The sequence below is a fragment of the Monodelphis domestica genome, chromosome 6, assembly GCF_027887165.1.
Source record: "Monodelphis domestica isolate mMonDom1 chromosome 6, mMonDom1.pri, whole genome shotgun sequence".
Taxonomy (NCBI): Eukaryota; Metazoa; Chordata; class Mammalia; order Didelphimorphia; family Didelphidae; genus Monodelphis; species Monodelphis domestica.
Window position 1 is genome coordinate 32,078,243 of NC_077232.1, and position 13,525 is coordinate 32,091,767.

The following is a 13,525-nucleotide window of genomic DNA, read 5'->3' on the forward strand; positions in this document are numbered from 1 at the left end:
GGAGAGAGAGGGTGAAAGAGCTGAAGAAATGGAGAGAGGGAAGAGATCGATCTTCCCCTCTCTTCCCTTTGGAGAAGATAACACAATTTATCTTCTAGAGGGACAGAATATGTCTCCTTAGAGATTAGATTTAGGAGGTGGAGGTTAAGGACCAGAGGAGGTTTTGGAGAAATGACCCACAGCCTCCCTTCTTGATATTAGCTGTTGTTGAGAGGCAGGATAAATTTCCTGCCTCTGAATCCTCCCAATATCCCAACTGCCACTTTTCCCTTTTGAGACCTGAGTTCTATCCTCAGCCCTGGTCTTGAGCTAGTTCTCCTCTTTGGGGAAAGGTATGGTTCTCCCCAAATCCTCAGTCCCTTTCTTTGGTGTCAGAAAGCAGGCAGACCTGATCTAAATGGTAACACTTTATTTTTGAGGACACACAAGGAAGGGAAAGTCCTGGAAAGTGGGAAACAGGAATCCCTATAGATTTGCAACTGACCTACCCCTCCTCCCCAAATCCCCAGGGGTTCAGGCTATCAGCCTGACCCTCCTTCTGGTTAGTTGCTGGTTGTCTTTCCTCCTAATCTGGCTATAAATTGAAGTTCAGGACAATTTGGGGAAAAAGAGAGACCTTCTCAGTAAATGGTTTCCTATAAAGTCCCAGTCTACTTTTGTCTTCAGCTTGAACCAGAGAGATTTAGAGGTTTGCTGGAAGGTAATCAATGTCCAGAGGGATCCTCTGCTTCAGAGGTCCTCCTCTCAGACTGTCCACTCCATCAGGGAGCTGACCAGAAGTAAGCTGGCAGTTTTGAATTCTCTCAGCTCCTCTATTCCTTCCTGGAATCTTGAGTCTTCCTTGCCCTTCCCCCACTTGGGCTGTTCCTTTGCATTGCTGGGTCTGATTTTTCCCTCCTTTTGTAACTTCTCTCTTACACAAGGTAGCATCTATCCCCTCTTATGTACTCTTTAGGAGATTCCTTAGGAGCTTAACAAAATAATTAGACAAACCATGACTCTGTTGTCAGTCCTAGTTTCAACTCATCCAACAAACTGACCTTTAAACTCATCATTTCTAATCTCATCATCATACTCCTAATTCAAGTTTTATTTTCTTCCGTAATGTAATTTTTTCCACTTATATGTAAAAAATAATTTTTGGCATTCATTTTCTCACATTTTGAATTCCACCTTCCTTTTCTTCTCTCCCTCCTCCCTGAGATGATAAGCAATTTTCTTTTGGTCATACATGTGTTATTATATTAAACAAATTCCATATACATCCTGTTGTGGAAGAAAACACAGTTTTAAAAAACCCGTGAAGAAAATAAAATGAAGAACAATTGGCTTCAATCTGCAGTCAGACTCCATCAGTTCTTTCTTTGGATGTGGACCACATTTTTAATGTCTTTGAAATTGTCTTGAATCACTGTATTACTGAGAATAGTTAAATTGTTCACAGTTGTTTATGGTATAATATTGCTGCTGCTATATATAATATCCTGGTTCTTCTACTTCACTCTGTATCAGTTCATGAAGATTTTTCCAGGTTTTTCTGAAATCTTCTTGCTGAGTAGACTGAGCATCTCATGACCTTATCACCAACACTGTCTTCTATTTACCTAAATTCAATAAAACTTCCTAGATGCACCCTCACAGCATTCCCACCAAGTCATCAACAAACCAAGCTCAGAGAAGCATTCTAATCTGTTAACATGAAGTCCTTTGCTAGTCACCTTGCCTTGGGACTATCACTTTTGTTGAATGCAAATGTCTAGCTTAGAGAGGATGAATCTCTGATTGGTCCAGCACTGTACCACACATCATCCTAGTCACTCTCATATTCTGTCTGACTCCTTTCCTTACAATGTTTGTTAACAGTTTGTTAAATGCCAATTTATGCTGTGAGGGTGCATCCAGGAAATTTATTCATCCTGGAGAATGTTCTCAATAGATTGTTATCAACAAATGCTTAAGCCATTGACCATATATCTCAGGTTGAAGTTAATTCCTCTTTAGCCAAACTCAAGAAGAAGTTTGGAATTTCATTAGACCCCTGTTGTGTGGCAAAATTTCATTCTACCAGAGATTTATCAGCCAGGGGGTCTACTGCTCATATGAAAGCTGACCAATCTTCTGGATTGCTTTATAGCAAGAGGAGACTATATCCCCAAGAGTTCAAGGATGCCTCCATTGTCCATTTCTATAAAGTAAAAGGAAATAGATTGTCCTATGACAATCATAATATGTGGGTGGGTGGATCTCTCTTAGTCATTGTGGCAAGATTCTTGCTAGAATCCTCTTTAATAAGCTGATCCTTCACCTGGAAGATGAACATCTACCTAAGAGCCAGTGTGGCTTCAGTAACAATGGATATGATGTTTGTACCCAACAACTCCAAGAGAAATTTCAGGAGCAGAGAAGAGGTTTCTACACGATGTTGATCTGCTCAAATCCTTTGATACTGTCTGACATCAGGGCTTGTGGAAGATCTTGGCCAAATTTGGTTGACTGGAGAAGTTCATCAGTATTGAACACTAGCCTGAGGATGGCATGCTCGTGTGGGTTCTAGATAAGGACTCGTGCTTTTCTTTTCTTTTTTTCTCCTCCCAAGATTATATTTTTTTCTAACATTTTGTGATTCATGTTCTCTCTCTTACCTTCCACCTCTCCCCAAGAGGGCAGATATCATGATATAGTTTGTACATGTGCTATCATACAATACAGATGTCCATGTTTATTATATTGTGAGAGAAAACATATTGCTACACTGGAGAAAATAAATTGAAGAATGATATTCTTCAATCTGCATTCAGATTCTATCAGTTTCTTCTGTGGCAATGGAAAGCCTTTTTCATCATGAATCTCTTGGAATTATCCCAGGTCTTTACATTGTTGATAACAGTTAAGTCATTCACTATTGATCATCATACATTATTGTTGTTACTGTGTGCAATATTGGCCTAATTCTGCTCACTTTGTCAGTTAGCTTTGCATTACTTCATATAAGTCTTTCCAAGTTTTTTTTAATGATCCTATCATTTGTAATTTCTCATGGCACAATAGCATTCCATTATAATCAGATGCCACAACTTAATCAGCCATTCCCCAACTGATGGAGAGCCCTTCAATTTCCAGTTCTTTAACCCTACAAAGAGCTGCTATAAATATTTTTGTGCAAGCAGGTCCTCTCCCCCTAGCTTTGATCTATTTGGGATAAAGACCTAGTAGTGATAATGCTGGGTCAAAGGGTATTATGCACAGTTTTATGGTCCTTTGGACAGGGTTTTAAATAGCTCTCCTGAACGGTTGTATCAGTTCACACCTCCACCAAGAGTGTATTAGTGTTTCGATTTTTCCACATCCCCTCCAACATTTATCATTTTCTTTTTTTGTCATACTAACAAGTTTGATAGGTATAAGGTGGTTTTAGGTAATAGGTCAGAGTTATTTTAATTTGCATTTCTATAATCAGTAGTGCTGTGGAGCATTTTTTCATATGGCTAAAGATAATTTTAATTTTTTCATCTGTGAATTACCTGTTCATATCTTTTGACCATTTGTCAATTTAGGAATGTTTTGCATTCTTATAAATTTGGTTCAGTTCTCTATATATTAGTATATAGAGCCACACACACACACACACATATTATTGTAAATACACACACACATAAAGCCTCTGCCAAAGACACTTGCTATACAGATTTTTCTCAGTTGTTCGCCTTCTAATCTTGATTTCCCTGGTTTTATTTGTGCAAAACCTTTCTAATTTAACATAGTCAAAGTTGTCTGCTTTACATCTCATAATATTTATGTCTTTTTGGACAAATTCTTCCCTTACCCATAAGTCTGACAGGTAAACTATTTTGTGCTCCCCTAATGTATTTATTAACACATTTATTTCTAAATCATGTATCCATCTTGACGTTACCTTGGTATATGGTTCAAAGTGTTGGTCTGTGCCTAGTTTCTGCCATACTGTTTTCCCAGAAGTTTTTGTTGAATAGAGAGTTTTTTCTTCAAAAGCATGGATCTTTTGATTTGTCAAAAACTAGAATAATATAATAATTTGCTACTGCGTGCTGAATGCTTAATCTATTCCATTGATCCACTATTCTATTTCTTAGCCAGTTTCAGATTGTTTTTATTGTTTATAATACATTTTGAAATCCAGTACAGTTAAACTACCTTCCTTCATTCCACCCCCCCCCCCCATTAATTATCTTGATATTCTTAGCCTTTTGTTCTTCCAGGTGAATTTTATAATTTTTTGCTAGCTCTATGAAATAAAATAATTTTTGGGTTGTTTGATTGGTATGGCACTGAATAAGTAAATTTAGGTAGAATTGTCATTATTATTACATTGGCTTCATTTACCCATGAACAATTAATGTTTTTCCACGCGTTTAGGTCTGACTTTGTGTGAAAAATATTTTATAGTTGTGATTATACAGTTTCTGGGTTTGTCTTGGCAAGTACATCAGGTTTTTTGTATTGTCTAGTTATTTCAAATGGGATTTCTCTATATCTTGCTGTTGGTAGTATAGAGAAATGCTGATGATTTATGTGGGTTTATTTTATATCCTGCTACTTTACTAAAGCTGTTAATTTTTTTGTTAAGTTTTCTGATTGACAGGATTTTTTAAGTATAACATCTTATCATCTATAGAGTTATAGTTTTATTTCCTTATTGTCAATTCTAATTCCTTCCATTTCTTCTTCTTTTATTGCTATCCTCAGACTTTCTAGTACAATATTGAAGAGTAGTGGTGATAATTTACTTTCTTGCTTCATTCCTAATCTTATTGGGAAGGGTTCTAACTTATTCCCATTATAGACAATTCTTGCTAATGGTTTTAGATATAGAAGCTATTTATAATTTTAAGGAATATCCCATTTATTCCTTTTTGTTCTCTTCTATTTTTAGCAGCGAGTATTGTATTTTACCAAAAGCTTTTTCTGCATCTGTTAATATAATTATACAGTTTGTGTTGATTTTATTATTGATATAGCAATTATGCTAATAGTTTCCCAAAAACTGAACCATCCTTCTATTCCTAGACTAAAACCCATCTGGTCATAGTATATGATCCTCTTGATGTATTGATGTAATCTCCTTACTAGTATTTTATTTAATATTTTGTATCAATATTCATTAGGGAGATTGATCTAGTTTTCTTTCTGTTTTTTTTTTGTCTCTTTCTATTTAGGTATCAACATCATATTTGTGTCATAAAAGGAATTTATGGTAGAGTTCCTTTCTCAGCTATTTTCCTACGTGGTTTATATAGTATTAGATTTAATTGTTCCTTAAATGTTTGATAGAATTTACTTGTGAATCCATCTGATCCTAGAGCCTTTTTCTTAGGGCATTGAAGGCTTGTTCAATTTCTTTTTCTGAGATGGGGTTGTTTCAGTGTTCTATTTCCTCTTTTGTTAATCTGAGCAATTTACATTTCTTTAAATATTTATCTATTTCATTTCAATTATAAGATTTTTTGGCATAGTTGCCAATTGAGCAAAATAACTCCTAATGATTGTTTTTCATTTTTGATACTAATAATTTGATTTAATAATTTGATTTTTCTTTTTTTTTTACCAAATTAATGGCTTGTCTATTTTATTGATTTCCCCCCTACAAAACTAGCTTCTTGTATACTTATGAGTTTAATGGTTTTCTTATTGTCAATTTTATAAACCTCTCCTTTGATTTTTAGAATTTCTAAGTTGTTTAACTGATGATTTCTATCCACTGTGGCACATAGCTGCCCCATCTAATACAGTACACTACCCAAAAATCTCAACACGTAGGCAACAGGCTTCTCTTCTCCTAAGTGATATACCACAGTTCTTTCATCCATTCCCCAGTCGATGAGCTTCCATTTTGTTTCTTATTTTTTGCTATTACAAAGAGTCACTTAATATTTTGGTATATAATAATAAAAATAAATAACATTAAAGACAGCACTGTAATGTTTGCAAACATTCTACATATATTAATATTGACTTTCACAATAGTTCTATGAGGTTCAGATACTAATATTATCCTCATTTAATAGATCAGGAAAAGGTTTGGTGACTTGCCCAGGAAGTTTTTGAGATAGACTCCAAATTCCATGTTCCATTCATTATGCCATCTATCTGCCTATTAGACTTTTGTTTCTTTAATTTCCTCTTGTTATGTGTTCAATGGCAGGGTTACCAAACAATCTAGATTTCTTCTTTTCTAGACCCTTGCCTTCCATTTTAGAATGAATACTATGTATTGGTTCCAAGGCAGAAGGGGGGTTAAAGGGCTAAGCAATTGGGGTTTACTGACTTGCCCAGGGTCACACAGCTAAGAAGTGTTTCAGATCACATTTGAACCCAGGACCTCATCTCTAGGACTAGCTCTCCATCCTAAGCTACTCAGCTACCCCCATCACTTTTCTTTCATAATTTGAAACTGACTCAGGATAATGAAGCAATTCACAGCCCCACCAAGAATGGATCATAGCATACTTCTTTCTCTCCCCACATCCCTGCAAAATGAATCGTTTATGTTTTTTGGGTCATCTTTGCCAATATGTTAAGAATAACAGGAAACCAGAGAGGTGTTTTAGTTTGCATTCATTCCTCTTATTGTGGGATTTGGAGTGTGTTTTCAAATACTTTTTTTTTTTAACATTTAAAAACTGTTCATATCTTTTGTAATGGGTGCTACATCTTTGTTACTTCCCTACATATCTTGAATATATCAGTGGTTTTTTTCAGTGATCATTTGATGCAAATATTGAACCACTCTTTACTTTTTCTTCTTAGTCTATACTCAATGGTTTTATTTGTGTATAGTGGTGTAAATTTGAAACACTCTAAATTGTCTTTTTTTGGTTAAATACAAATTCCTCCCTTAATGGATACATTAAGCCTCCTATTAGGTACATACTGCACAGAGATAAACATCACCAAGACTCCTGTATACATTAAAATGTTCAGAACATCCCTCTTTGTAGTAGCAAATAATGGGAAACGAAGACGATGTTCATCAAGAGGGGGGTGGCTAAAGGAGTTGTGTTAAACAAATGTAGGAGAAAATTACTATCATGAGAAATGATGAATATGAAAAATTCAGAAAAAAGAGAAACTGATCCAGTGAAGTAAGCAGAACCAGAAATGTAATATATTAAATAATGAGAAAAAATAGAAACAACAACAAAAAGGGAACTGAACACTATATAATTATAATAACCAAGCCAAGAAGGCGTAAGTTCAAGGCTTGCCTTTGCCCATTCTGGTTACATGATCCTAGACAAGTTGCTTAATTTTAGTGTTTCTATACATTTCTGTTAAGTTGGTCTATGAGATTCTGAGCAGCCCTACAGTGGAAGAGGGGATTTTTATACCAATGAAAGCACAGATCTGGATCGTGACCCTGAGAAAGAGAAGAGAAATGCATCTCATCCTTCTCTGCGGAGATGGAGCCTCCTGGCAGGGAGCACTGCACATGTGGTCAAATTTAGTTAAAGTATAGGTTCATTTTGTCAAACTGTCTTCCCCTTCTTTTTCTTTTTTTAAACAAAGGATGGCTTGACCACTATGGGAGGTAATTGGAGAAACTTGGATTTGGAGCTAAAATAAAATTAAAAAAAATCAATAAACACTTAAATATAAAGAAAACTATTTTATCTTTTATTGTTTTTTCCTTGTTTCTTTAAAGTATTTCCCCCTCGGTGTATTTTATGACTTGAATTTTATTTTTCATCATCATCTCTCTCTCCCCATCCATCCATCCATCTATCCATCCATTGTAGCATTCCAAGCATATTCACATCTATGAAATATAAATGACTGTATGATTACTGTGTCTCCAAGCATAAGGTTATACCAATGAGGCTTGTGAATGTAACCTTGAACTGGCCATGCGGCCCTTGGCTAAGACAAACTCATTAACATGCTCGGACTCAATTCCCCAGGAAAGCTCGGTTTCCCATCTACACGCCCAAAGGTGTTCCCTCTACCTTGCCACCCAATCTTAATTGTCTATACTTTGTGATGTGGATACTACGTCCTTGGGAGTACAGCCCAAGCAGGACAGGATTAAATTCAGAGGCAAACCCATGAACTTCCTCTTGGCTTTTCTCCCCTTCCATGGAGCTCCACTGGGCTCCTCAATGACTATGTCTCTCTCTCCTCTTGACCTTCTCCTTCCCTGAGGCTGTAACCCTCTCGGCCTGCATTCCCTATCTTAATCTCCTCACCCACCTCATGTTCCTTTGTACTCATACTTTCCTATCAAGGGGAGTATCATAGGGGTTGCCTGCCCTGTTCAAACACTGACTTGTCCGTGTCTTTCATTCTCCACCCTGGTTCTCGGTTCCTATCTCTCCTTGGTCCCATCACAAAGGGGAGCCCCTTCCCTTGTGAGACCCTGCTGATCAGGGAAGTCCATTAAGGAAAACTCCACACTTGGCACCCTGGATTTGGGAGCGAAATTCCTTTGTCACAGGCATTCAAGCACGTGCAACTTGAGGAGCATTCATCGAGGTACGGAATCACAAAGACGTATCTGGGCAGGTGGCCTCTGACGGTAAGAAACGTCTTTTATTTCAATTTCTTATTTTAGAAATTATCTAGAACCATAGGTCTATAAGCCTCATCATATACTCGTCACCTTAGACGGTTAATGTCTCTGATTGAACAGAAAGGTATTAAGATCTCTGAAGCATTACTTAAGTGGGCACTGAAAAGCAAAGCCTGAATTCCCAGCAAGGGGAGTCCCCAAAGTGCAGCTATGAGATCTGATTGGTAAAAGAAAAAACGAGGCCGTGTCAGAAAGAAAGAAAGTATCGCAGGTCAGTTGGAACACTTGGGAGACTACAAGGATGGCCTTGATGGCACAGCCTGTGCAGACTTTAGGCATCACAGGTGCTGGAAAGCCAAGCCTCAGTCTAACCCTAATTCTCAGAATGCTGAAAGTCCCTCCACCTGTGGAGGAAGAAGCCTCTGCTCTGACCTATCTCTTAGGGTGGATGGCAGAGAGAGCGCCATGGGCAAGTCTAACGCTTTCTCCTAATCTTTTCACTATGGAGGATTCCATTCTAAAAAGCGCAGAAGCCATGACGTTCAATGCGTTTGGCTCGTGGCTCCCTCCTCTACCTTTTAAAACGTGGGAAATTAGGCAAAGGGCGTTAAACGCAAAGCCATTTCAGCATCCCGATCATAAGGTAGAAGAATCTTTCCAAATGCAAGAGGAAGTCCCTTCCTCGGAAGCTTTCAGTCTTCTCCAGCCACCTTCATCCTTTAAGGCTTCTGGTCTTGTGCAGCCCGCCCCCTCCCCCGCAGAACTCTGCAAGCCAAAACAGCAATAAGGAGGCTACAGATAGCCCCCTGCAAAGGAGAAGCAGGATTTCTAGATTGTGCCATAACATGCAAAAATATGGGAAGCTCTCAGCATTACAGAGCTGATCAAAACTCTTTAGCAACAAATTTTACACCAGATGATGGGAAATTAAGACAAATTAAGACCTGCTAAGAGCACATGGATTCTGATTAAAGTGTTACATTAAACAAGGAGGATTGACTTCTCTCTCAGTCTCTTGCCCTTCCTTTCACTAAAGATACTAACAATATACTTAACTCACTTCCTTCAACTGACTGATCTATCCTTGCTATCTCTCCCCTGTCTGTTGCTGCAGAAACAGACAGAAATATTCAATGTCAACCTCGGCCTCCACCCATGCTTCATGTAGTATTAGGACCATTTAAAATGTATAGAAATAAGCAGGTAGAAATGTTTCTCCTACAAAACTTAGAAATGATTCCAATAGTGCAGACTGAAGTTTAATTCAGCCTCTGGCCATTGAAATCCCGACTCCTCTAGAAATCCAAAGCAGAGTATCAAGCTTCTAGCTAAAGCATATGGGGCTAGATAAGACTAATACCAAGTCCTAGAACCAAACCGTTCTTATCAATTAAATATAAGTTCATGACAAGAAATTTCCTTACTTAAACATTGCTTATTGCAAAAGTGAGGCAAGAAAAAAGCCAAAAAATCATAACTCTGTGCCATAACACTTATCTACCAGAAGTTACCTGGCACAGGTGAATGGTGAAAGCTTAATGAGCAATGCTTAAACTTAGAGCAAACCTTTCATCACTTTGGGCTACTAGCGTAAGGTTAAAGTGTTGTGAGGAGACGATCCCTCACATAAGGACCATAAGATCTTATCAAAGCATGAAAACTATTCCTTAAGCACCTAAAGGAAGACCAGTTTAAAAAAAGCAGAGCACCTGTTTGCCCTAACTAGGAAGCAAACAGGCATTTTGCTCTCAAGAGGACAAACAGCAAAAAGACTTTCTTATCAGCAAACCTCTCCACCAGTTTAGCATTTCTAAAAGGAACAGGCCTTTTGAAGCAGCACCAGAGAATGCAGGAGGACTATGATTTAAATGTAAAGGTATAAACCTGTTATGTCTTTCAAACAGATCTTTGCTAAGAGATGGTATTATTATGAAGCAAAATTTACAAATTAAATTGTCTTAATTTGGATTAGACATGGCAAAATTACATAAGAAGGTCCAATTGTATTTCTTATAAGGCAAAGTTTTAAAGTTAAAAATCTTTCTCTGACTTTTGTCATATGCTACAGGAGATATTTTATCTGTAATAATATTTTAAAATGAATTATAGTATAACTGTAGGCTAAATACCAAGGTATAAACACTAATTTTTCAAGGCTTTCAGAGGTGAATCCTCATGGACTCTTGCAACCATGTGACTCACTACCAAAACTATTTGGATCTGGAAAGGAAACTTAATTCAGCAGTTTCATAGATTGATCCACACGCCTACACCTCAGGTTACAAGTTTTTATGACAAGTATTGAATATTATCAAAAGCAAAATGAATAATCAGTGCAAATTTTTAATTGACTAGCATCAATTGGCATATGCTTTGGACAAATTTCTAATATATTCAAATTTTAAAGATGTAGAAATCATTAAATTTTTAAGCAGGACATAAGGTCAACAAGGATAAAAATTAGCAGCCATTATTTAAAAACCTGTATAAAGTTAAAAAATTGTATGTAAAGCACATTACTGCTACTTTATCCAAAAAGCAAATTAATTAGAATTACTCAATATCAAAATAATATAGCATCAATTCTAAATATGAGACACACTCTCAACATTTCGAGGCATCAGAGTAAAAACAGTGCTGGTAGGATTCAAATTGTTAATCAGCAGTAAATTATTAAGGTTATTAATTAATTTGTTAACCAGTAACAGTGACTTATGTGTGGTTTAGAATGGGCAACACTACCACTCATTCAAATTGCATATATCAATCCTAATCATTATTGCAGTATAAAACCAATTACTAGTGTACAAGCTCAAATATTACTTGCAATAGGTAGTGCATTTTTGGTAACAGAATCTTGTAAAACTCTTAGGCAAAATTGATAATTCCATTCATATTATCAAAATCTTTTCAGTCATGAATTTAAATTTGACAGTTTAAAAATAATAACATCACGGCAATTGCTAGGCTTACACTTACTGCATCTATTTAGGGTACAGCAGATATTGTTAAATGCACAGTATAAGTTGATACAAAAGCAAAAGCTACATGCAGATAGGCTACTGCTTAAGTTCACAGCACAAGCTGGTAAAATCAAATGTGATTTATGGTATAAGGCTTTTATGATTATTGGTTTAAAACGTGAATATTAAACATCTATGTATGCCATATTGCAAAGCCAACGTGAAATCATTATCAAAGGCAAATGGCCTGGAGGACACTGCTTTTTAGCAGGCACAGATCACTTGCACTCTCTGACACATCAGAGCGCCAAGTCCAGTATTCCTCCATATTTTATGCACACAAGTGAAATTACCTACCAGTGCAAAATTTTGTGAATATTATCATGTCACTCATGCACTTCAAACAGGTGTCTGAACTAAACATTGTGGACTAAGGGAGGCATTACAACATGCTCCTGTGGTATAAAAATTTAAAAGCTAACATATGATGGGAGATGCAAAGTTGGGAAGTATGCAAAGTTATTACAGATCTTTTAAATAATTGGGCATATCTAACTATTCCAAAACAATTGTGGAGTAACAGTGCTTGTAACAGCAATACATGGGCTGAATGGGATAATCCATGGCCTAAATGCAAGCAATTTCAAAAGGGCTCAAAGGAATTGATAAGCCCCAAACTCCAAACACAAGAAGGAGATATTTTCAGCCACTTCCTAACTTAACAAGACCCAATAAGGCTTTCTTTTGGGGTCGAGATTTCTGTTTGTTTTCTCAGATACCAGAAGTCCATGGAAGAAAACTGAAATGATCCAGCTGAAAGACAGTCTGCCCAGAAAGTCCATGCAGATGTGCCTGGCACCATCCACAACATGGTACCGATGCCAGACAACAGGAAAAGCAGCCAATGAGCTGGAAAAACCATCACTGCCCTATAGGCAGGTCTAATGCAATATCCACACAAATGTACTTGTATGAAAGACAATACCTAGAGAAAAATATCATTGTTACTCACTAGCATTCTATTCTGCCAGTATATGGGAATTTGTTGTAAGATCTAAGTTCATCATGTACCTGAAAACTTCAAAGGGTATTTGTACAATATGTAACCTGCAATTATTTCATTGGAATTGTTCCATGTTACCCAAATTTGATCAAATGAATATCATACGATTGACATGTTCAAACAGAACAGTGAATACTGTCCAATTGTAACACAAATTGTTGCTATCATCCAAAATGTATGTATAATATATATCTTATAGGGTTCATTTTAAATTTGTAAGAACGAATTAGATCTTCATTAGAATCAATCTTATTCAATAAGTTTTTGGAAAAGGCAGTGAAGCTTTTAAAAAGAAAAACGGGGTGGAAATGGTATTACTAACCATCTATCTCTCCTATACCCCAGAAGGAATATAAGCTAATATTATTAAATCACAATTCTCATGAAATGACAAATGTTGCATTGTATGTGGTACATGGATTGGGCTGAATATTGCCAGGACATTAAAACTGTCAGGGACCCAACAGGATGATAATTTTGGGTCGAGGTTTTGCTTGTATGTTTACAGAGAATGAACACCTGGTCACCCACCAAGCACGTCATGCCATGTGGCACAGGACCAGGAAGAGAAGCAGACGAGTACCATCTACGATGCCAGCTGATTGCATACCAAGCACGCGGGAAGAAACCATAATTGGTGACTATAAAAACCAAACACTGACATTACACTACTTTTAATGACCCTTACTATTCTACTGAAGGACAATTGTCATGCTGACATCCATTGGTCTTTTATACCTAAACCAATATCAAGCATGTCAACTTGTATGGACTAAACCCCACTCGTCTATATTTATGACACCAGATGGATCCCACACTCCAAAGACTTTATCATGGGATCAACATCGAAACAGCTATAATTGTTCAAACACTAATGTATATCTTTCATTTTGGATATCTGCTATATATGTCAAAAGGAAATTTATTTTGTATGAATTGTAAAACTCCTTATATTGT

The 13,525-nt window shown here is 36.8% G+C and overlaps 1 long non-coding RNA gene across 6 annotated transcripts in view; it reads right to left on the reverse strand.

The window, feature by feature from the left end:
• LOC103099157 (uncharacterized) overlaps nt 1–13,525 on the reverse strand; it is a 118,576-nt gene that overhangs the window by 4,060 nt on the left and 100,991 nt on the right. The window lies entirely within an intron of this gene.